The 24876-nt window shown below is 41.7% G+C and overlaps 1 long non-coding RNA gene across 1 annotated transcript; it reads left to right on the top strand.

The window, feature by feature from the left end:
* Window positions 1–3971: 3971 nt before the first annotated feature.
* LOC117509845 lies at window positions 3972–23066 on the top strand. Its single transcript, XR_004560560.1, has 3 exons — window positions 3972–3983; window positions 21262–21509; window positions 22967–23066. It is a non-coding gene; the product is annotated as an uncharacterized LOC117509845 (long non-coding RNA).
* Window positions 23067–24876: the final 1810 nt, after the last annotated feature.

The raw sequence follows: 24876 nt of genomic DNA on the forward strand, positions 1-24876 counted from the left end.
GCCTTCCCAATCAACCAAGAACTGTCTGCCACAGACCCACCAGCATATGGCCAGCAGGCGCTTTACAGTAATCGCAGGGGCCCTGTCAACCACCCTTGCCGGTGGGGAGCACAATGGGCTGGTGGATACAGGCTTAATGTGTGAAACATAGAAGGTTGGGTGAGCCAAAAAAAATGATGAGTGAGTGAGCTTGTGACAAAGTGATCATAGAGGGAGCTTGTGAGCAGAAAGCCAGACTGAATGGCCTACACAGTATTGGAGGGCTGTCAAGAGGTGGCAAGAGGTGTCTGTTGGCTGACTGGGAGGAGTGCAAAAACAAGGCTCCTGCTTTAAACCAGACTGAGTGGCAGCAGCAAGTATAGGCGGAGGCTGAAGGGACAACTACCTTTCCTTCCAACTCTGGAAAGAGAAGCGGTTTGTAACCACATATGCACTTGAACAGAGACATCCCAGTAAACGAGGAGAGGAGTGTGATGTGGGCGCATTCGACTCACCTGAGACTGTCGGCCCATAGGTTTGGCTGTGGCGAGATAAGACAAAACAATGCGGAGTGGCAACTAACTCCAGGATTAACCTCTTGGCTTACCCATTGGTATGGGGATGGGACCTTGAGGAGAGACTAATTGAGCTCCTTCCAATCTACAAAACTCCCACCAGAAATGAGAGACAAACTACGTCCCTCTATAGGATACTATGTCAGGCAGTAAACCATGTAGGCAGAAGACAAGCTGGTGAGTGTGAAGGATTTCAGCAGGAGTTGCTTTGGATGTGGTAGTCTATATGCCTAAGTTCTACAACAGCCAAAACATACACTGACCACTCAGGCCAGAGCCCAGATTTTAGCCAATTGTTCCGAGTGTCCACCTCCCATGCCGTAGATCATGAGTTTGTGTCCCTTGGGGAGCGAATGGGAGGAGTCAAACACAACGCAGAACAAGCCACTACACATGTGTTGCACTGGGAACGTGACAAGCCTGCCACAAAGCAACTGTGAGGTGTGACCACACACAGCCGAGACCTGAGAGATGTTGTAGTATGCCTGTTGGGGGCCGAGAGAAGGTCTTTGAAGTAGCGCAACTTGAACAGGCCTTAAATTATCGGATGACCTAATACAAGGTGGGTCACCAGAATCTCTGCTGCACCAGGGCTTTTGTCCTGGTACCTCCAGGGTGGCAAGCTAGTTTTGAGGAATGACCCCACTGCAGAAGGTCAGTGAGGCCCTCCCTCACTGTCCATTTCACTTGCCAGATCACCACTCCCAAGATGCAGGTGGGGTGTAGGACCATAGCCCTCTCTCCTAAGTCTTCCATGAGGGAGAACTGCCTAGACAAGGAATCAACCTTGCAATTTTTGGAACTGGGTCAATAGCTCTGTGTCAGTAATGCCCTACCCCCCAACCTCAAACACGTCAAGCTCAACTATAAATTGGCTCTCAGGGTCTGGCAAAATGAAAATGAGGACAGTGATAAAATGTGTCTTGAGTTGGTGGAAAGCTGCCTATTCAAATGAAGACCAAACAGATTTAGTTTTGTAAGAGGTCAGTTCATGTAATGGCATGGTCACCATGCTGTACACCCAGTGAAACTCTGGTAAAATTTTGCAAAGCCTAGGAACCATTGGAGCTGCTTATGCAGATGGCTTAGTCATGCACTGTCCAGATCTAAACCAGTTCCATCCCCTCCCTCTCAGGTAAGAAGGTAAAACCTAGAAAGGAGACAGATGGTTGGCGAAATCAGCACCTCTCTGTTTTGACAAAAACGTTGTTGGCTAGCAAACAACTAAGAACTTGCCTCATGATGATGAACATGTTCTGCTTTTGGCCCAGAAAGAGAAAGAAGGTCATCCAAATACACATAAAAAACTTGTTGGAAATGTCACAGAGAATGCTGTTTACCAAGGCCTGGAACAATACCGTTACATTTGAGAGCCCACATGGCATGACAAGATGTTCTTTGTGGCCACTGGGTGTGTTAAATGTGATCTTCCACTCATCACCTTCTATGATGTAAACAAGGTGGTGGGTTTTCCACAGGTGCAGCTTGGTAAAGATAGATGCCCTGTGAAACAGCTCAAAGGCAGAGTTCATTAAAGGTAGAAAGTGGCGGTTCTTAACCGTCAACTCATTCAGCCCACGATAGTCAATACATGGTCTTAGCATGCCATCTTGTCCATAAAGAATAACTCTGCCCCCACTGGTAAGGAGGAAGGGTGAATGTTACCTGCTTGGAGACCTGAATGCACTTGTCCATTAATCAACTTCAATCAACTTTTTTCTTATATAGCGCCAAATCACAACAAACAGTTGCCCCAAGGCGCTCCATATTGTAAGGCAAGGCCATACAATAATTATGAAAAACCCCAACGGTCAAAACGACCCCCTATGAGCAAGCACTTGGCAACAGTGGGAAGGAAAAACTCCCTTTTAACAGGAAGAAACCTCCAGCAGAACCAGGCTCAGGGAGGGGCAGTCTTCTGCTGAGACTGGTTGGGGCTGAGGGAAAAAACCAGGAAAAAGACATGCCGTGAAGGGGGGCAGAGATTGATCACTAATGATTAAATACAGAGTGATGCATACGGAGCAAAAAGAGAAAGAAACAGTGCATCATGGGAACCCGCCCACAATCTACGTCTAAAGCAGCATAACCAAGGGATGGTCCAGGGTCACCCGATCCAGCCCTAACTATAAGCCTTAGCGAAAAGGAAAGTTTTAAGCCTAATCTTAAAAGTAGAGAGGGTATCTGTCTCCCTGATCTGAATTGGGAGCTGGTTCCACAGGAGAGGAGCCTGAAGCTGAAGGCTCTGCCTCCCATTCTACTCTTACAAACCCTAGGAACTACAAGTAAGCCCGCAGTCTGAGAGCGAAGCGCTCTAATGGGGTAATATGGTACTACGAGGTCCCTAAGATAAGATGGGACCTGATTATTCAAAACCTTATAAGTAAGAAGAAGAATTTTAAATTCTATTCTAGAATTAACAGGAAGCCAATGAAGAGAGGCCAACACGGGTGAGATATGCTCTCTCCTGCTAGTCCCCGTCAGTACTCTAGCTGCAGCATTCTGAACCAACTGAAGGCTTTTTAGGGAACTTTTAGGACAACCTGATAATAATGAATTACAATAGTCCAGCCTAGAGGAAATAAATGCATGAATTAGTTTTTCAGCATCACTCTGAGACAAGACCTTTCTGATTTGAGAGATATTGCGTAAATGCAAAAAGGCAGTCCTACATATTTGTTTAATATGCGCGTTGAATGACATATCCTGATCAAAAATGACTCCAAGATTTCTCACAGTATTACTAGAGATCAGGGAAATGCCATCCAGAGTAACGATCTGGTTAGACACCATGCTTCTAAGATTTGTGGGGCCAAGTACAATAACTTCAGTTTTATCTGAGTTTAAAAGCAGGAAATTAGAGGTCATCCATGTCTTTTCATTACTTTGCATTCCTGGCAAGAGGTCAGTGCAGAAGTTGTGGGGACTGTATTAGGGTATGAACAAAGCTCTAGTCACCTGCAAGTCCCTTGGGCTCCATGATCAGCTGCTTAATGCTACTATGGGGATCTGTCAGATTCTGACTGGAGAACAGCATGTTGACCAACTTGATACAGACCTTGAAGCCCAGTCAATATGGCGACTATGTTTAACTAGCCAGGAGGGTCCTAAAACCAAATGGTTAGTCAATGAGTCAATGACATAAAATTGAATCTGTTCAACATGATTACCTGAAATGTGGAGAGTGATTGGGGACATTTGTTGGGTGACTGTTGCCAACAGCTAGTCATCAAGTCGTTGCTCAACGGGGTAGTGCATGGGATCGAGAGAACTCTTGAGCTGCTGCACCAGGTTGTGGTAGATGAAGTTATCATCTGCCCCCGAATCCACAAAGGCAGCAAGCGCTAATTGAACATCTGGAGAAATAATGTGTACTTGAAGCAGGGCTGACTGGGTGTCTTTGAAGAAGTCTGGCTCAATATTGTTGCTGTTCTTAATGCTGAAACCACCCTTCCCAGGCAAGCAGCAATGAAGTGGCCGATCAACCCACAATAGAGGCACAGATCGGATTCCATACAGTGCCAATGTTCTGCCAGATTGAAAGAAGTTCAGCCCACCTGTGTGGGTTCAGGAGGTGGCAGGACTGACAGAGCTGGTACACTCTAGGTTGGGGACAACTGGTTCATAGTCAGATGAGCTGCAAGGGAATGGCACCATCAGCCAGGGGTTTGCTTTGAGGCAGTCAGATTTGTGTCCTTGCAATCCTTTATGAGACAGAAGAATTATGTCCTCTAAGCATGACAGGAGTTCCAAGGGGGCCAGGTGGTCCTTTAGCTTGTCTGAGAGACCATCCAGAAAGGCATCAGAGAGTGCCATGTTGTTCTCCCCACTGTTGACCATCAAGGTCTGGAAATTGATTTCATAATCAACCACTTGGCCTTAGCCCTGGCGGACAAACAGCAGTCTGCAGACAGCCTCTTGTACAGGAAGCCCCTCTGTACAGAGGCACCTATGCTAAAGCGGGGCTTCCACTGTAGCATAGGTGCCTCCTCGGGTCTCGGTTATTGTTCTAACAGTGGGGAGGCAGTAGGGATAGAAGACTGCTCCATGTAATATGGTGCATCCAGAAAGTATTCACAGCTCTTCAGTTTTTTCACTTTTTTCATTTTTTTCACAGCCTTTTTCCAAAATGTAATAAATTAATTTTGTCCTTCTGAATTCTACTCATAACATCCAATCATGATAAGAGCATATCTCACCCGTGTTGGCCTCTCTTCATTGGCTTCCTGTTAATTCTAGAATAGAATTTAAAATTCTTCTTCTTACTTATAAGGTTTTGAATAATCAGGTCCCATCTTATCTTAGGGACCTCGTAGTACCATATTACCCCATTAGAGCGCTTCGCTCTCAGACTGCAGGCTTACTTGTAGTTCCTAGGGTTTGTAAGAGTAGAATGGGAGGCAGAGCCTTCAGCTTTCAGGCTCCTCTCCTGTGGAACCAGCTCCCAATTCAGATCAGGGAGACAGATACCCTCTCTACTTTTAAGATTAGGCTTAAAACTTTCCTTTTCGCTAAGGCTTATAGTTAGGGCTGGATCAGGTGACCCTGGACCATCCCTTGGTTATGCTGCTTTAGACGTAGACTGTGGGGGGGTTCCCATGATGCACTGTTTCTTTCTCTTTTTGCTCCGTATGCATCACTCTGCATTTAATCATTAGTGATCGATCTCTGCCCCCCTCCACAGCATGTCTTTTTCCTGGTTCTCTCCCTCAGCCCCAACCAGTCTCAGCAGAAGACTGCCCCTCCCTGAGCCTGGTTCTGCTGGAGGTTTCTTCCTGTTAAAAGGGAGTTTTTCCTTCCCACTGTAGCCAAGTGCTTGCTCATAGGGGGTCGTTTTGACCGTTGGGGTTTTTCATAATTATTGTATGGCCTTGCCTTACAATATAGAGCGCCTTGGGGCAACTGTTTGTTGTGATTTGGCGCTATATAAAAAAAAAGTTGATTGAAGTTGATTGATAACATGATTTTTTTTTTTAATTTTTGCAAATTATTAAAAATGAAAAGCAAGAAATCACATGTACATAAGTATTCACACCCTTTGCTAAATACTTTGTTGATGCACATTTGGTAGCTATTACATCCTCAAGTCTTCTTGAATATGATGCCACAAGCTTGGCGCAAGTTTTGGGCAGTTTTGTCCATTCCTCCTTGCAGCACCTCAAGCTCCATCTGGTTGGATGCGGAGCGTTGGTGCACAGCCATTTTCAGATCTCTCCAGAGATGCTCAATCAGATTTAGGTCTGGGCTCTGGCTGGGCCACTCAAGGACATTCACAGAGTTGTCCTGAAGCCACTCCTTTGATATCTTGGCTGTGTGCTTAGGGTTATTGTTCTGCTGAAAGAGGAATCTTCACGCAGGTCTGACGTCAAGAGCTCTCTGTAGCAAGTTTTCATCCAGAATATCTCTGTCCATTGCTGCATTCATCTTTACCCCAATCCTGACTAATCTTCCAGTTCCTGCTGCTGAAAAACATCCCCATAACATGATACTGCCACCACCATTCTTCACTGTTGGGATGGTACCTGGTTTCCTCCAAACATTACACCTGGCATTCATGCCAAAAAGTTCAATCTTTGTCTCATCAGACCAGAGAATTTTGGTTCTCATGGTCTGAGAGTACTTCAGGTGCCTTTTGCAATCCCCAGGTGGGCTGCCATGTGCCTTCTCTCTGTCCACTCTACCATACAGGCCAGATTGGTGGATTGCTGCAGAGATGGTTGTCCTTATGGAAGGTTCTCCTCTCTCCACAGAGGAATACTGGTGCTCTGACAGTGTGACCACCAGGTTCTTGGTCACCTCCCGGACTAAGGCCCTTCTGCCCTGATTGCTCAGTTTAGACAGGTGGCCAGCTTCCACTAGATGTCACAGTATCACAAACATCAGGATGTGAACAAAACTTCTCTCCTCTGCCACTCCTCCTCAAACCCTTTGTCCCATCCCCTTCACATCAAGCAGAAAGAATGGCAGATCTGTTTGGGAAAAACCAGATGCATGTGGATTCTAGTCTGACCATATTCTTGGTCAGAGGCATTTTTAGCCTCTAAATATGTACATATTCCTGGAAGGTAGCTGCCAACTACAATCTTGAAAAATTTCACCAGCTGTGCGGTGAGTAGTATTTTTCTTTGTTAACATGGGCAGAGACAATTGTTTCACAGGGCAGGATTCACATGCAAAAAAATCAAGGAATTTTCATGCGCTTCACAAATATTCTCCCATTCAGGTATTATTAGAATGTACTCTGCTTCACTTCTGCAATCTGATGGGATCAGCTCCACACAAACAGGATGGCTGTGCGAAAGCTGTTATAGTAAATTAATATTTGAAATATATCAATCTTCTAATCATTATTTTGAATAAAAACCATGAATTACCTGGAAAAATTAAACTTGTAGAGCTGGGGAAAATTAACTTTGAATAGTTTTAGCCTTTGTAGTTGTACATGTAAACCTATGTCCTCTATGGTACATGTGTACATTTATTAAAGCTCTTAGAGCTCTCAGTATCACCTGTTATGCTTAGCACTATACTGAGTCCAGATAGAACTCCAAGGTGCAGGACAGCCACGACACAGAGTTAAATTTAAAAAATCAAGGTGTTTAAGCTATCAGTGCAACAGTGATATAACAACAGTGATCCAGCGTGGCAATAACTCCAACACAACAAAAGACAAAGTGAGAGACCAAACGAGGGACTAACCAAAAACCACTGACAGAAAATACAGTAGGGTGCAAACATTTACAAACGTGATAAATCAGGTGAAGACTGATAGGACACACGGCAAGAGACAAAGACAAACGTAATCAACTGGCAAAGGATTAAGCAGATGGGTGTGATTTATAAGCATGAGAACTGATAGACAACAGGTGTGACGACTGAATGAGGGTGGGAGAACATGAGAGGAATTAAAGGAACACAATGATAGATAAAATGGACAACACAAGGTATGTGTAAGTAAAACCAGATCATAAAACCAAAGCATGGAGTGCACAAAACTGCAACATAACACGTGGAGCAACAGACAACATGATAGATAATTAATTTAACCCCGATTACTGACCATGTGTAAATAAATGTAAACAATGAATAAGGACCTCAACCCAAAAACCGACATAAGATCCAGACAGGGACACACACATTTACATATACGGGACTCACATGACAAACACCAAAGCGGTACAGCAGGAGCCCGCATGCCCACGCACACATGGGGCTCACACCAGACTTGGACACAAAGGCAGACACATGATTACCCACACATATACACAAAGGGCAGATGACAGATACACACACATATTCAAATTATTCATTCTCACCATAAAGCAGCAACACCATAATTTGCATGAATTCGGCTCAGCATACAAGTCGTTCTCGTATCCACACCATTTGTCAGAATTTGTATCATAATCTGGCCCATCAGAATAGAAATGCTTCATTATGTGATCACACAGTGTAACTTTGGAATGATTTGCCATTGTCGTTTTTGCAAATGTGAGACCACACCAGCCGGACGTGATCTTACCACCAACAGTATGCATATGGAAGCACAGTGGTCATTGTTTCAACATTTTTTTCAGCTACTTCTTGAATTAAATACTTGTATATGTATGGCATATGGAATTGTATTAAGAATTAGTATTATAATGTATTGCAATTCAATGCAAAACTAAAACAAATGATGGAGAAATTAAAGTTGGTAAACTTCAAGGTAAAGTTTGTTCTTTTCAGCTGTCAGAAAATTCAAGGAAATTGTGACTGTCAGATGATTAAAGCTGGACTTTCTGCACTGCACCATACTAACTGGCTAATGTTTGAGAAGTTATTTTTATCCACAACAGAAGAAAGATAATTGCAAGTTGGACTTGCAGATATGGAACAAAATGCTACCACAGCGAATGAATAACATTTAAAAAGTTGGAAAATATTTCATCTTTGCTTTTTGTCACACATCCCATCTTATACAATATGTAGTTGTCAGCGATTACTCTGTGAAAGGTCTTTGAAAAGTGGCACATCATTTTGAGAAACGCACACAAATGCCATTTAAAGTGATGCAGTCATTAGCATTTACATCTGTACTTGTGGATTGATAACAGATGTGTGATTGTTTCTTAAAGCATGTCAATTGTTTGCACAGGCATATTTATACATGCAGCTGTCTTTTGGTTTTTCTAAAGTGCAGACTTCACATATGTTCCAGCCATCTGATACTCTTTAGATTCTGTCTTGACTAGAGGTGGGTGGATCGATCCTAATATCGATACCAACACTGGTATTGATATTGAACGATCCTTGTGTAAAAAGATCGATACTCAAGCTTTTTTCTCTCCCGCACGCACTGACTGCTGAGCACGCAGATTCATCACAGTCTACTCTGTCTGTAAGAGCAGCGCTGTGCTGTCACACAACACAGAGCAGTGCACCCTTGTATTGTGGTTTGTCAGCCCTCTACCTCAGGAGATTTTGTTTTAAGGTGTGTTGAGTGATATTTTTTTAAACAAAAATGTTGATTGTGATAATAAAGTATTTTGTCACGTACAATGTTTGGCGAAATTCTATCCTACATCTTTTGGATCCTTTGGATCTATGAAGCTTAAAGATGAAAAAGTATCGGTACTGGGCCTGTATTTACTTGGTATCGGATCAATACCAAAATTCCCGGTATCGCCCACCTCTAGTCTTGACAGTTGGCTGATAAAAAATGCTTTTGTTGTGCGTTCAAGTTGTTACTGCTATCTTGAGGTCGCATGAACTGAATGTAAAGGTGAGCATTTAGTTTGGATTTGCTTAAGTTGCATTTATCCTGTTCATTATGTATATCAGGCGTGTGGCGCTGTGGTATTAAGTGGACTCAAGTGTGATGTGTGAGAGGATTGGCTTTTTGTTTATTTTTTTAACCAAGGAAACAGATCACGATGCACATAGCTCCAGCTGTCTTAGGTGCACACTGAGATAAACCTCACACATAAATTCCTGAATGAATGGAAGTATGACACCAGTTGCCTGCAGTATTTTTAAGGTAAGTTAAAAACTGTTCAGTTTGTATTTAACTTGAAATTTGCTGTTGTGAACTCTGTTGTACTTTGGCACACATTGAGCTTTCCTTTTATGTAATGTGTTTTTGTATCAAAGCACTGGTTGCTACACATGTTAAAGAGGTGTTATCTAGAGTCAATGTTATCACTCCACACACGCACACACATTCATGTCCATCCACTGCTGAACTCCCTGTCAGAATGCAATCCCCTGTTTTTACATCCTCCCTAGCCATGCAGCGTAAAGAAAGCAGCGGGGAAACATGAACCACTTGTTAAATAGTGTGTAAAGCACATAAATTTGGTATCTAAAAAATGTGGGTGCCAGGTTGGTTTGAAACTAGCAAAGAAGCTAGTGTAGCACTGTGCATGGCTTTTTAGCTGGTGGAAGATAGGACCCTTTATTTAATTATTTACCATTCCATGTGTTTGTGTGTATGTGAGTTTGTTGTTGTTCTGTGCTGCGGAATAGAGAGTGTGAAGAAATGCAGTTTTAGTAAATTATGAACAAAAAGAGATATGGAAAGAGGGAATGAGGCAAAAGATGATGCAAAATATATTCATAATGAAAACTTGGAAAGAATAAAAACTGTAAGAAAAAAAAAAATCATACAAAGACTAATATTTTTGACTGCCCCCAGCACCACACATGCACAGGAAATGTCATATATATCCCCCCCCCCCCCCCCCCCTTTCTCTGTCTCTCTCCCTCCCCTCCAATCGCTTGTGGATTTTCTGAAATTTTGTTGCTTTTCTTTCACTTACTCACTCCATCCATTTATCATTTCCCACCCTGAATTGCGACTGCTGAATTGTGACTACTGCATAAAATGTACAAGAAAACAAGCAAGAACCTCTTCACTTTGTGAAAAGATGTTTGCTTTGAATAGTGCATTTTTTATTTCATGTCATTTCCCCAGTTACTCTGGAATTCAATTTTTTTTTTTTTTGTATCTTAAAGACAGTTTGAATCACACTGTGGTTTCATCGTACATTTATATTAATTAATTACTTAATAATTATTATTGTTTGGTAATACTGATACCTTTGCAGCATTGGGACCAGGTGCCTGGTGGTTTTATTGTGTGGTTGTGAGACTTCGATGCTAAAGAAAAAGATAAAGAAAAATTTTATTGATCTCACAGAGGAGAACTTCACATAACTAGTGACCTAAAGGAATGACAAGTTGTCTTTGGGCTTTTAAGAGTAACCTTGGGTACCCCTTGAATTATTTTGTGACAAAGAAACAGTTATTTTGGAGTATCACACAGGGAATGGTCAGGTATGATATTTTTTCCATGCGGTGTATTTTCTTGGGCATGACTCCAGCATGTAGGTGCCAACAATATCAGGGCCCAATGGATAGAAAGGCCAAGGGATCGCCCACTTTGTTTACCTCGCTAAAGCAGGCGGCGGTGGTTATGCAAGAATGAAGCACTCAAATGCTTCACCTCAGGGAGCTGTGGTGGATGATGTCTGCTTATGCGCTTTGATGGGTTGCATGTGGAATCGTTTCCTCACCAGAAAACTTACCTCTGAGCCATGATCTAAACAGCAATGTACCAATTGCTGGTGCACATGATTGTTTGAGGAAAATGATGGATGATAACCTGTTTGTCTAATTCCATGTGATGCCCAAAACATACCCACAAGTAAGTGATTCAGTGGAAACCCATTGCCATTTATACAGCACATAATCTAAGGCACAGGGTACAAAGTAGAGCTGGCAACACCACAAACGCACTTGCACTATGCACGATGCACTTACCATTGGGCAAACCAGATACTTTAGATAAGATTCAAAGTCTCTTTTGAGTCTGTGTCAATAAACTGACAAAATGGGTGGTGGTCGCAGCTGGGTTGTCAGAGTTGAAATCTGTAAAAGAGCAACTCAGTTAGCTAACACAAAGAATGATCACGCAGGAGACTGAATTTCATTTCCTGATCAGGAGAGAGCAAACGGGCATGACCCCTCGCCAATAACCGTCCGCATCCACTCTGAAGGGCCCCGCCCATTTGCCTCTCCTATTTATTGAATAAAGTTACATACAAGCATATAGGAGTGACAATATCACAAAACAATGGAAAGACAGAAAGTCTGGTCTCAAGTTGATATGAAAACTGTTATGGCTTTGAGCCCTCAGTCTCCTAGGCTTCCCATAACAATGTCCAGCCCTGAACCAGTGTGCCAGTCACACCGCTCTTCCCTCAAGGCTGAACTGTTAATTAAAGATGCACATCTGTGCTTAGCAAAAACATAGCTCTAGTAAAACAGTCTGCACATTCACTAAGCCAAAGATCAAATGTTACTTTCTTGTGGCAGCAGTTTTAATGATTACTTGAACAGTTCAGTGTATATGACTGCTTTGACAATGAGTCATTATTTAAAAGAATAATGGTGCATGAACTCTCATACATGCATATATGTATATATGACAAATAGAGAACAGAATCAAAAACAAGATCAAAGGCAGTTCATCAAAGTAAAGACATTAACAAACAAAGTAAAGACATTAATATTTGATAATTATATTGCTAATATATAGAAAACCCTGTCATGGGTTTATTTCAATCTTTGTGCAACTGGCTTGTTCTAAAGGTGGGGGAGACAAGTGAGACAAACATGGGTGCTGCTTGACCTTACATTTGGCCTGCATGAAGGGATTTCTTAGGAGTACACTATCCATCAGATTTTTCAGTTTTTGATTTGACTGGCTTTCCACTGCTTCTGCACCCCCCCGGAAAAATATGCTCTAAATCCCAGATAACTGCCAGCATTGCCTTTCGTGGTGTGATGCCTTCCAAGCAGTATTTGAAATTCTGAATGTTGAAGTGACATACAGCTACATTAAGGAGTTTATTGAGAATTTCCCATAAAATTAATATGGCTGTCTGCAAAAGAAGAGTACAATCTGCAAATGAACACGTTGCAACAGAGGCTGCCAGTGCTATTACCAATATGATGATTTTATTCAATAAAACACTTATTTCAGATGTACATGTTTCGTTATTGCATCCCTTACTACTCCTCTCTGTTTCTACAGCTCTAAATTGTCCTTCCGGCTGCAACACTTTTGAAACTGGCATTACATTTACAACCCCAGTTCCAATGAAGTTGGGACATTGTGTAAAATGTAAATAAGAACAGAATACAATGATTTTCAAATCCTCTTCAACCTATGTTCAATTGAATACACCACAAAGACAAGATATCTAATGTTCAAACTGCTAAACTTTACTGTTTTTGTGCAAATATGTGATCATTTTGAAATGGATGCCTGCAACACATTTCAAAAAAGCTGGGACAATGTTATGTTTATCACTGTGTTACATCACCTTTCCTTCTAACAACACTCAATAAGCATTTGGGAACTGAGGACACTAATTGTTGAAGCTGGAATTCTTTCCCATTCTTGCTTGATGTACGACTTCAGTTGTTCAACAGTCCAGGGTCTCCGTTGTTGTATTTTGCGCTTCATAATGCGCCACACATTTTCAATGGGCGACAGGTCTGGACTGCAGGCAGGCCAGTCTAGTACATGCACTCTTTTACTACCAAACCATACTGTTGAAACATGTGCAGAATGTGGCTTGGCATTGTCTTGCTGAAATAAGCAGGGATGTCCCTGAAAAAAGATGTTGCTTGGATGGCAGCATGTGTTGCTCCAAAACCTGGATGTACCTTTCAGCATTGATGGTGCCATCACAGATGTGTAAGCTGCCCATGCCATGGGCACTAACACACCCCTATACCATCACAGATGCTGGCTTTTGAACTTTGTGCTGGTAACAATCTGGACGGTCTTTTTCCTCTTTTGTCCGGAGGACACAGCATCCATGATTTCCAAAAACAATTTGAAATGTGGACTCATCAGACCACAGCACACTTTTCCACTTTGCATCTCTCAATTTCAAATGAACCCAGAGAAGGCAGCAGCGTTTCTGGATGTTGTTGATGTATGGCTTTCACTTTGCATGGTAGAGTTTTAACTTGGAGTTCTAGATGTAGCGACGAACTGTGTTAACTAACAATGGTTTTCTGAAGTCTTCCTCAGCCCACGCGGTGCGATCCTTTACACAATGATGTCGGTTTTTAATGCAGTGCTGCCTGAAGGATTGAAGGTAATGGGCATTCAGTGTTGGTTTTCGACCTTGCTGCTTACGTGTAGAAAGTTCTCCAGACTCTCTGAATCTTCTGATGTATTAAGATGATGGAATCCCTAAATTCCTTGCAATTGAATGTTGAGAAACATTGTTCTTAAACTGTTGGACCATTTTTTTTTTTTTCAAAGAGGTGATCTTCGCCCCATCTTTGCTTGTGAACAGCTGAGCCTTTTGGAGATGCGCCTTTTATACCCAATCATGACACTCATCTGTTCCAAATAGGTGTTTTTTGAGCATTCATCAACATTATATCAGCTTATCATATCAGCATATCAGCTTGGGACTCTGGCGAGGGCGGTCGCATCCCCTCCTCTCTTCTCTATCTCTGCTCCAACCTTGAAAGTCCGTACTTCACCAGGCTGTGAATTCTTCAAACTATATTGGATTAATCATGGAATTGATCAGCTGGTTTCTGAACACTATTGACATCATTTTTTCTACAAGAAGATCAGGGCCAGGGGACCCTGCATGCCTGGATGGAACTTACCCTGCGGGCTATGTTCTCGACACCTGGGAGACTTGGCGGGTCGCATGCTTTCCGTCTTTCTCTGTGGAGGACGTCAAGGATTTATTTATATTTGGATTCATAGTAGGAGGGCTGGTACTTATTGTCTTATGTGCTGCCCTGACCTACCGGAAGATTGGCAAGACGGCTGCCGCCAAAACCACGACCCCTCACTTGTCCGTCATGATTAATGAATTGGGCAAGGCGATGCATTCTCAGACTGCGTTAACCCTTGAACTCAGATGCAAATTGGATAACATCTCGGAGCAAATGCGTGCCTTGCAGGAGAAGATTTCAGAGGCCGGGGAATTTTTCATAATTGGGTTTTGGTTTGTTCATGTGAAGCTGGAAAAGTGTTTTTCACTGCTCTACCACAAACACGGCAGGCTTATCAGCCTGTCAAGGATAAAATGCCCATTGTTTATCCTCCAGAAGAATTTCTATGGCCTTGGGAAGATTGGCTGCCTCCTTATCTTTCTTACTCCAGTACACAAGGGCATACAGACTCACACATGGACAAAGACTGAAGCATGCTCCACTTTCCCTTCTACCTCACCTCCTGTCCCCCATCACACACCCCATCCCAGCCACTGCTCATGCCACCCCTTTCCCCTCTGGGGGCTGCGCGGTTTTAGCTGCGGCAGGTCCCCGTTCCCCCCAAGCTAGCGGCGGCGCGACTCCAGTTGCAGCGGCTACCACACACTCACATCGCCTCAATTTGGATAACCGACTGTTTCAAGTTTAGTGCACATAAACAATGTCAAATGTTTATGTGCTGTCTTAATTCTGATGTGTGCCATTATTACGGTAAACAAGTAATAATTGTGGATTAATTGCTGTTTTCTGTGGTAATGTGAGTGTGGATGTAATCTCATTGTTGTTGCACTTGTAATGACAATGACAATAAATTTCATCCATCCATCCAACCATTCCCAGTCTTTTGTTGCCCCGTCCCAACTTTTTTGAAATGTGTTGCAGGCATTCATTTCAAAATGAGCAAATGTTTGCACAAAAACAATAAAGTTTATCAGTTTGAACATTAAATATCTTGTCTTCATGGTGTATTCAATTGAATATAGGTTGAAGAAGATTTGCAAATCATTGGATTCTGTTTTTATTTACATTTTTGCATTTACATTTTGCATTTACATATTTACGTCAGCATCAGACTCGCACACTCAGACTGACAACACCAGCATTACAGCAATCCGAGTTTTTGGTAAATTGCTAAAACAACAAATCAGGGTGCAGTGATGCCCTTTAGTGGTCAGTCCTCTTTTCCGGGTCCATTATATCTAGTTGTGTCTGGAGATAATCTTTCTATGCAGTGTGAGAGAACAAATGTGTGTGTTGTTTTTGTTGTTGTTATTTTAAGGAGGGCAGGACTGGGGAGGGAGATGAAAAAAATCTTGAAAAAGAAAAATCAGAAAAGTTTTCTCAAACTTGCTATTCTAGGTTTCCCTGCAACAGCGCTGTCTGGTGCGGAAACACAGACACATCAGAACACTGGTGTGGAATTCTTTAAAAGATCATTTGTCACAAATATTACAAGAGGTAAAAAAAAAAGAATGAGTCCAGAGCCCTCTAAAAAAGTAATCAACTGTCTTCTGAACAAAAGTCTATTTTGGAATAAACATGTACTGAAATCAGGCCATTTTGAGATCTCATCTCTACAGACTAATCATGTTCTTCAATCCTCCTCAGTCACTCGGCAGCAGTCATAAAAGGTGGATAAATATGCTGTTATTGATGTGGTTCCTACTCAACACCACCATGTAAACATTATATGATTTGTTAATTTTAACCATTATTTATCCTCAAATTAAGACGCAGGAAACTAGAATCTGTTAAAACATTGAATCTATTTGACTGCCTAGAGGTACATTGAACTCAGTGGAGGGAGGTCACGTTTCTGGCCAGCAACATGAGCATCAGAGAGGGACCAACCAGGAGTGGTAGAGTGGAGGAGGTAGACTCTCAGTCAGCAATTGCAAGCAGCAGAGAGGTGAGTCAGAATTTGCATAATAATTGCTTGAAGCATATTATGCTTCATGCAATGGATTCGGGGGATAAGTACGGAACCCCATAGGCCAAAACAGGGTTTCTTTTCTTTTTTCAAGGCCCATCTGCTGTACCTTCATGGCCCAGCAGGGTACCACAACCCATCCTGTGGGAATCATGGACTCATTCATAGATTCATTCATTTTTAATACTCACTTACTCCAATCAAGGGTCATGGGGTAAGGGGGCTGGAGCCTATCCCAGCAGACATAGGGCAACAGACAGGGTACACAGGGCCACATATAGACAAACAAACTCATTCACACTTACATGCACATCTATGGTCAATTAAAAGTTCTAATCCACCTAACGTCTACACCTAACTAATGTCTTTGGAAGTAGGAGGAACCTGGAGCACCCGGAGGGAACCCACATGAACGTGGGAGGACAGGCAACAGTGCTGACCACTAATCCACCATGCCGTCCTTGTGGGAATCCCTGGTTAAATTTAAAAAAGACGTCTTCAACGTAGTTTTGTTGATTGTTGAACTAACTACCCCAAAACTCAAAATTTCACTTTCAAGTGATTCAAAACAATTTTGCACATGTCCCATTTAAATATAATTTTTGATAAGCTAATCTGTTAGTCTACATGCAAGTGCAGAGATTTGGAAATAGAGAGTTAAAACGAAAAATTGGAAATGTGTTATGGACAAGTGTAAATACAGTTGTATATAACTGTAACAAACTGTCGTATAAGCACATATAAGTCTCCTCTGAATAAACTGTCACAGCAGCACAATGGATGTCACACATTTACTCCATAAGCAAATAATCTGTTTCAGTTCTGGCTGAGATAATTCACTTCATTCCATCACAAGATCTACAAAAACCCATCACAACGCCACTGAATTCAACATCTCAAATGACAAAAGCTGTCAAATAAAGCAGTCCTTCCTAGGATACCCTTAATTCCCTCAGACACTGATCTACCCTTTAAATTGAAAAAGATATGATTCCCTATAAGACCATGTTCTGCCATAACAATAAATAAAACACAAAGTCAGACATTCAAACATATTGGTATGGACTTAAACATACCCGTGTACTCCCATGGTATTTTGCGTTACTATTTGAACATCTTCTAGTTTATTCAACAACACTTAAGCCAAATGTATGACAAATATCATCTGGTGAGATGTTCTACAAACTCACTCATGCACTCATTTTCAACCGTTTACTCCAATTAAGGGTCACGGGGGGCTGGATCCTATCCCAGCAGTCATAAGGCGTGAGGCGGGGTATACTCTGAACAGGACGCCAGTCTGTCGTAGCACCCATTCTACAAACTCTTAGGAAATTATACTCAAAGTTATAATTATACAAAGTTATAATTATACTCACAGTTAGGCTCACACACTTCAAACATGATAATTACCCAAATAGGCATGGTGCTAGTTGAGACATAAAACAAAATCAACAGAAACAAAACTTAAAATGTATTTGAGACTGGCAAAAGTGTGCAATATAAAACTGATTCTACCAGGTTTCATTCTGTTGTTCTCACTGTCATAGCTTCCAACTCTCACTTCAACTCGTGTCTGCTCTTATCCAAGGTGACACCTGGAGTGCTGTCCTTCTGTTGCGTGCAGACACGAAGAGGCTGCTGCATATCTGGCAAAGCGGAATGCATGTAACCGCATATCTGTCAAGCAGCTCTTTACATGATTGCACCCCAGAAACAGTGATATCTACTGTTTTAAATGGCAGATGGATACATTTGCCATAACAAAAAATCCTGGAGTTACCACCATTGTTATTTAAAGAAATAAGCTGTTCGTAAATACATTTTCAAAGCGGACAACAAAACAAAATGCATGCACTTGTTGGCTGGAAGTGGCAGATGGTAAGGGCCCACACATAGTGCGAATATGTAAAACTCAGGGCAACTCCTGTACGAACAGCTCCTACGAGCGCACCATGAAACATCACGCCGACAAGCAGGTGTGCACAATGCCAGTGCAGCGGGCACTTGGGAACTTTTGTGCACTTGGGAACACAGTGCTGTGAAGAAAAAAAAAAAAAACATATTGCAATGGTTTTGTGCACACGGGAACACAGTGTGAGCAGCAGTGTGATGTGAATAGAATAGAATAGAATTTATTATCATCATTGTACATGACACCAGAAAAAAATACTGTGCATGACAATGAAATTAAAACAATCTCTTAAAAGCACAATTAAATAAATAAATACCCTAAAAAATTCTACATAGAACCTAGTTAAAAATACTCAATCGCAATCACAAAATGGCAGGTCCAGCAGAGTTCAGTGTACAAATAGCTCTTCCCATAAAGCTATTTTTAAGTCTGTTTGTTCTGGCCTTGAGTGCCCGGTATCGTCTGCCTGATGGCAGTAATTCAAACAAATAGTATCCAGGATGGGAGGGATCTCTGATTATAGTCCTTGCCTTCCTGAGACAACAACTCGTATACAGTTCCTCCAACGAAGGCAAGAGACAACCAGTGATCTTCTGGGCTGTGGTGACGACCCTCTGCACAGTAAAATTATCAGTGTAAAACCAGTGGTGGGCACAGATAACCAAAAAATTAACTTCAATAACAGATAATCAGATAACTGAAAAGTTGTCTTCGATAAAGATAAAACAATAAACCACCCAAAAATGTATCAGAAGTTACAGATAACCAATAAATTCCAATATTGTCTCTGGTACATTGACAACTACTAATAAAATGAATTTAAGTTTTAATGCCACAATAGCTTCTAGTAATATTAAAAGTAACAACAGACCCAAACAATGAGACCACACTTTTGTCTTTGAACATTCTGCCCCTGCTAGAAGCGCTTGTTTACTACAGAGCTCCCAGCACAAACGCACTCTGAGAGCAGCTCTAAAGCTAGCTCTCTATCAATCACAATGCTCCGGTCAGGCGGAGGTCTTGAAAAATAAAGTCATGCTGACTTATGGTTTTGATTTATATATAACATTAATACCGATAGAATAACTCCATAATGTCCAATTCTGTCATTTGTACAAAGTTAAAATATAGCATATATCTTTTAATGTTGAATAATGCACTAATTCTGAGGTTTTGTAACAAACACAGACAGATCGCAAAGGATTCTGGGTAAAAGTGCCTCTGCTAAACACTGATTGGTTCAGTCATTCATTATGTAAACCAACACGTTAATGTGACGTCTGTCATGTGTTGGTGTTTACAGATAAATGTGCTTTTGTAAAATATTCCATTTTTTTATTTGTAAAAACAGGAATTTTTACGGAGCACTGGAAGTGTCATCGCAAAATGTTTTGCATGTGGAGAGAATGTGCGCACGTATTATGATGTAAAACATGCTTTACACTGTGCAAGATGATTTTTCATGCAGGAATTTTTTGGACCGAGTTTCAGGTTAATCGCGCGTCCTGCATCGTGTAGTGTACATGGAGTAACAAGCTGCGTTTAACATCTCAGGACCACCTCCTGATCGCCGATCATATGGTCCAATGAAAATCAAACCTGTTTGATATTATTCTGGTCGGGCCGTCATGAGGGTATCCTGCTGCTGAAGAGCTACAAGCATTTAACCACTCGCACTGTGCCTGTGCAAACACCGCAGAGCTGTCTTGTAATGTTATTTATTTATTAATTTTTTGCTGTTGTTTTGTTTTTAAACTTCATTTGTAAAAAAAAAAAAAGCATTTGCAAAGCCAAAAAGTTGATTTGGTGCCCAGACGCTTAGTACTTAAGGCGAATACTGCCATGAACACTATGGTCAGTAGATGGCAGTAGAGGCCTTGAAAACAAAATTCCAGATAATCCCTGTCTGCTACATTTAAAATGTGTGGAATTTAACAAACGCAAATACAATAACAACGTCTATAAACCCAGAGAATATATTCACGAGAGTTTTAGGCACTAGAGTTTAATACTGTTGTCTGTGAAGCCTGAACAGAGTGTCTGAAATGCAATTGTCCTGTCGTGATGGTACTGAGATTACATCATCCTACCCATAATGCACTGCTGGACACAGCATGTGCTCACAAAACCTTAAAAATTAGCACATTACTTTAAAACTAAAACATATATCTGATATTTTCTTAATAACTTGTCCAAAATTAGTTTGGTTAAAATTTGAACCATAAGTTAAAAATGTATGCCTCTGGATGACTTAGGTGATATTGCCAGCATATCGGTATGGTGTTAAAGAAAATTATTATTATTATTTTTTTTTTTGTGGCCATTTGGCCTTTGTCTACAGAGGATAGAAATGCTTTTAATAGAAGCAGCTCTCTTCTGTTAGCAGAGGGTATAACTGTCCATCTGTTACATAACTTTTAACAGGTAGGTGCTGAACTGATTTTAAATTTTAAAAGTGCTTGTTATTGTTCAGTTTTGTTTACTTTGTTTATCGGTCTAAAAGTTACCGGACAAAAATTAATCGGAAGATAATTGGTCCGATAATGGTTTTTAAAGTTATCTAAAAAGATAATCCGATAATGAAAACATTATCTTCAATAATTATCTGTTATCAGATTATCGGAAGTGTGCCCACCACTGTGTAAAACTAACACTGCCAGTGTTAAATTAACACTGGCAGTGTTACTTTAACACTGGTGATTTTACTGTCTGTGACTGTGCAGCTGGAAAACCACACACTGACAGTAGATCAAAATGCTCTCTATGGAGCAGCGATAGAAGGACACCAGCAGTCTCTGTGGCAGATGGTTATTCCTGAGAACCCTCAGGAAATAGAGTCTCTGCTGTGCCTTCTTGATGGTAGCCATAGTGTTTGTGCTCCAAGTCAGGTTGTCTCTCAAATACACACCCAGAAAATGAAATTCAGAGACCCACTCCACACAGTCCCCAGACCGACAACTGCTGCACCTCCTCTCTATAGGTGGACTCATCCTCACCAGAAATGAGTCCCACCCACAGTAATGTCATCAGCAAACTTAATGATATTGTTGCTGAAGTGAGAGGGGGTGAAGTAATAGGTGAAGAGGGTGTAGAGCAAAGGACTCAGCACACAGCCCTGAGGGGAGCCGGTGCTGAGGCTAATGGCTGAAGAAATGTGAGGGTCAACTCTCAAACCTCTGAGAGCGGTCTGTGAGGAAAGTCCAAGATCCACCAGTAAATTGCGTGGGACACCCCCAGGTCCAACAACTTAATCACCAGTCTGCTTGGAAGGATGGTATTAAATGCTGAGCTAAAGTCCACAAAGAGCAGTGTTCAGAATAATAGTAGTGCAATGTGACTAAAAAGATTAATCCAGGTTTTGAGTATATTTCTTACTGTTACATGGGGAACAAGGTACCAGTAGATTCAGTAAATTCTCACAAATCCAACAAGACCAAGCATTCATGATATGCACACTCTTAAAGCTATGAAATTGGCTATTAGTAAAAAAAGTAGAAAGCGGGTGTTCACAATAATAGTAGTATCTGCTGTTGGTGCTACAAACTCCAAAGTATTATGTTCAAACTGATTTTTTAGCAATCCTGTGAATCACTAAACTAGTATTTAGTTGTATAACCACAGGTTTTCATGATTTCTTCACATCTGCGAGGCATTCATTTTGTTGGTTTGGAACCAAGATTTTGCTCATTTACTAGTGTGCTTGGGTCATTGTCTTGTTGAAACATCCATTTCAAGGGCATGTCCTCTTCAGCATAAGGCAACATGACCTCTTCAAGTATTTTGACATATCCAAACTGATCCATGATGCCTGGTATGCGATATATAGGCCCAACACCATAGTAGGAGAAACATGCCCATATCATGATGCTTGCACCACCATGCTTCACTGTCTTCACTGTGAACTGTGGCTTGAATTCAGATTTTGGGGGTCGTCTCACAAACTGTCTGCGGCCCTTGGACCCAAAAAGAAGAATTTTACTCTCATCAGTCCACAAAATATTCCTCCATTTCTCGTTAGGCCAGTAGATGTGTTCTTTGGCAAATTGTAACCTCTTCTGCACATGTCTTTTATTTAACAGAGGGACTTTGCGGGGGATTCTTGCAAATAAATTAGCTTCAAACAGGCATCTTCTGTCACTGCACTTACAGGTAACTCCAGACTGTTTTTGTTCAACCTGGAGCTGATCAATGGGTGAGCCTTTGCCATTCTGGTTATTCTTCTATCCATTTTGATGGTTGTTTTCCGTTTTATTCCACGCATCTCTGTTTATTTTTGTCTGGTTTTTAAAGCATTGGAAGATCATTGTAGATGACAGCCTATAATTTTTTGCACCTGCATATAAGTTTTCCCCTCTCCAATCAACTTTTTAATCAAACTACGCTGTTCTTATGAACAATGTCTTGAACGTCCCATTTTCCTCAGGCTTTCATAGAGAAAAGCATGTTCCAACAGGTGCTGGCTTCATCCTGACATAGGGGACACCTGATTCACACCTGTTTGTTCCACAAAATTGATGAACTCACTGACTGAATGCAACACTACTATTATTGTGAACACCCCCTTTTCTACTTTTTTTTTTTTACTAATAGCCCAATTTCATAGCCTTAAGAGTGTGCATATCATGAATGCTTGGTCTTGTTGGATTTGTGAGAATCTACTGAATCTACTGGTACCTTGTTTCCCATGTAACAATAAGAAATATACTCAAAACCTGGTTTAATGTTTTTAGTTACATAACACTACTATTATTCTGAACACTATTGTAGCTCCCCTGCTGCTCCAGATGGGACAGAGCAGCATGTAGAGCCATAATGATGGCATCCTCCGTGAACCTGCTTGCATGATAAGCAAACTGGTGAGGGTCAAACCCAGGGGTAAGGGAGGAAGTGATGTAGGCCCGGACTAACTTTTCAAAGCACTTCATAATAATTGGAATTAGTGCCACCGGGGGATAGTCATTCAGATCACTGATCCTGGTCTTCTTAGGGAGGGGGACAATAATAGAGGACTTCAAACAGGGGGGACAGCAGCCTAGCTCAGGGACTGGTTGAAAATGTTTGTAACCACACCAGCTAACTGAGCTGCACATCCCCTCAACACACATCCCGAGACACCGTCCGGACCCGCAGCTTTCCTTGAATTCACCCCCTCAACACCCGCCTCACCTCCTGTTCCTCCACCGTGAGGGCATGGCTGTTGAGGGCAGGTGAGGGGACGATGACTGTCTCTGGTGGCTGCACCTCAAAACGGGCAAAGAAGCTATTGAGGTTCTCTGCCAGTGAGGCATCACCGTAGTCTGCCAACAGGGTGCTGGGTCGGTGGTTCGTGATGTGAAAAAAAAACAAACAAAAAAATCATGTCACCCATGGGATTCAAACCTGCGCTTTCCAAAAGCTCTGATTGCCAGTCAGAAACTTTACCACTGAGCTACCATCGCTATTTTTTTATGTTCACATGATGACAGCAAGTAGACATGTGTACATCACAGTGGACAGTTGTTAGTCCATGTCTGTCCAAACACATGTGTTGTCCAGCTGGGATGTCCAGAATGACAGATCTCCACCATCCAGAAGCCACTTATGTCGGAGCCACACTTCCTGTCAGTCCAGCACACACACCCAACATGTCATTGTGGTCTGTTTGCAAAGCCACACTCGTAGGGGACAAATTTCACTGCCAGCACAACAGTGATTGTCTGCTGACTGTTGTCATGTTAATAGCGTGAATGGCCACACATTTTCTAAGTGCCAAAAGAGTGGTGTTAGATGTTCGTGCGTTGAATTTGGCCGACACCTGCTGTGAGAAGGTTAGATGGACTCGCACAGTGTACACTCTGTCCTTTCAGCCACTGGTTTGCGCAAATAGTTGTAGCAACAGGTGTACAAGGGTGTTGGAAGCAGCTACAATTCTACATGTTTTGTATCTGATTCCTGCTTCATGCACACTTTATGCTCAAAACAACTAAATTCGCACTGTGTGTGAAGGGGCCCTAAACTATGTGTTCTATTGTTTTCAGTGAGAACACGATGGAAATTTCCACCACCACTGGCTATGACCACAGAAACCATGCATCACAGTGGCACTTAATGTTAAAAGTTTAACATTTTCAACTTCAAATTAGATACTGATCTTTAATGATTTGGAAAGACAGACTGTGACAAATGGGCTGTTTAAGGGCAGAGACACCAGGTTTGATATCAGGAAAGCAGCATTAAGCTGTACCATAACTAAAATATAATCATCAATGCCAGAGCTTCCTGTTTAAATGCATGGTTGTATGAAACGCTACAACTCTGTTGGATCTTTCAATTAGGGCAATTACTGAACTTGTCATTAACACAGATAAATGACAGTGTCTCAGGTCATTATTTACCTTCTGCCACCATGGATGATACAATGACTGGTTTTTCTACAGTCAACATGTGAGTGCAGCATTTGCCTACAAGTTTGCATTTTGAAAGTTGTAGTATTCCTATTTGAATAATAATAATAATAATAAGTGGATTTATATTTTCAGTTTCTTTCCAAAATTATTGGAAGGCCACTTAATTTGTTTATTTTTTTCACTGAAGACATTTGGGTTTGAGATCAATACATACATGCAGATAATTATGTTTGAGAGGTGGGTGTGAACTGGTGGTCTGCCTTGAAGGTTGCCATCCAGGACCCAAGGTGG

This window comes from Thalassophryne amazonica, chromosome 5, assembly GCF_902500255.1.
Source record: "Thalassophryne amazonica chromosome 5, fThaAma1.1, whole genome shotgun sequence".
In the NCBI taxonomy this organism is placed as follows: Eukaryota; Metazoa; Chordata; class Actinopteri; order Batrachoidiformes; family Batrachoididae; genus Thalassophryne; species Thalassophryne amazonica.